Source organism: Sinocyclocheilus anshuiensis, unplaced genomic scaffold (assembly GCF_001515605.1).
Source record: "Sinocyclocheilus anshuiensis isolate Anshui unplaced genomic scaffold, SAMN03320099.WGS_v1.1 scaffold973, whole genome shotgun sequence".
In the NCBI taxonomy this organism is placed as follows: domain Eukaryota; kingdom Metazoa; phylum Chordata; class Actinopteri; order Cypriniformes; family Cyprinidae; genus Sinocyclocheilus; species Sinocyclocheilus anshuiensis.
This window is the reverse complement of record NW_015554121.1, coordinates 1-1,283: the sequence shown is the minus strand read 5'-3', so window position 1 is coordinate 1,283 and position 1,283 is coordinate 1. Positions and strand designations below refer to the sequence as shown.

At 32.1% G+C, this 1,283-nt stretch overlaps 1 protein-coding gene across 1 annotated transcript in view; it reads right to left on the bottom strand.

Moving 5' to 3' along the window:
• LOC107670028 (uncharacterized) overlaps nucleotides 1–765 on the bottom strand; it is a 7,754-nt gene extending 6,989 nt beyond the window's left edge. The window contains exon 1 of the mRNA XM_016462491.1: nucleotides 742–765. The gene's annotated coding sequence lies outside the window, so the exon portion shown is untranslated. The remainder of the gene's footprint in view (nucleotides 1–741) is intronic.
• Nucleotides 766–1,283: the final 518 nt, after the last annotated feature.

The following is a 1,283-nucleotide window of genomic DNA, read 5'->3' as shown; positions in this document are numbered from 1 at the left end:
ATAGACATATCTATATATATATATATATATATATATATATATATATATATATATGTCACGGTGTGGTGTGGGAGAAACGCACGAAGATGAAGGTAATTCGTCCTTAAGGTAATCCACAATAGGAAGGCATAAACACACGTAGACGTAGACGAGACAAAGAAACACTGAACAGAATACAACTTATATGGGGAACGTAAATGAGGATAATTGACGAGACATACCTAAACATAATGCCACAATTAGACATGGACGGAAAACTAGGTCACAATGAGCAAATGGGGAAGGAAACACAATAAACAGTCCATGGGGTGTGACAATATATATATATATATAAGAAAAACATTAAAATAATAACTTACTGAAAGTTTCATACCACAAAGCTAAATTACCCAGTTTAAAATATGATTCTCTTTCTTTTCTTTCTTTTTTTTACAAGATTTGAAATCACCTTATTTGAGATGTCAAGATGGTGCTTGGTATGAAATGTTAAAATGTTATTCTTACAACAAACACCATCTAATAACATATCCTAACAGGTAAGAAAAAAAATCTAATGAATTTTGATAATCTTTCTCTAAATCTGAACCACACATAAATTATATCTATGAAAAAAAACAAAAACCTTGCATTTGAAAACTGTCAAAAAGCCAACTTGCAATAGTAATTACATTTAAATGAAATTTCTATTTCTACTTCTACTTTTTATGTTCAGACATAGAAGTTAAAAAGTAATTGTCTTACCAGACTGCTTTACATATGTGGACAGTTGGGATTTTACACTGGTTTAATGTCAAACTTTCTTTTATATGCTTCTGAACACAAAATTAATTTGCATGTTGACTTGAGAAACAAGCACAACCACAACACTAAGCCAATCACTAATGCTCATGGCCACACAATGTCATGACATCAGAGTTTCCAGTCTGATGGATTCATCAACATTCTTACTTCCTACTACAACTCAGGAATAAGTCAGTAAATTATGATACATTGATTTTTGAAGAACCACAATCTCTCTCTGTGTGTGTGTTGATGCCTCAGGTTTTCCGTACATTGTAGGGACAATATTTCCCCACCGGAATAGTAATACCAGAAATGTTTTTATCTTGTGGGGACATTTATAGTCCCCATGACAAATACAGCTTATAAATCATACTAAATTATGTTGTTTGAAAATGTAAAATGCAAAAAGATTTCTGTGAGGGTTGTGTTTTGTGGTAGGGGATTGTACATTGAGCTCAAGTCAAGTCAAGTCACCTTTATTTACATAGCGCTTTTAACAA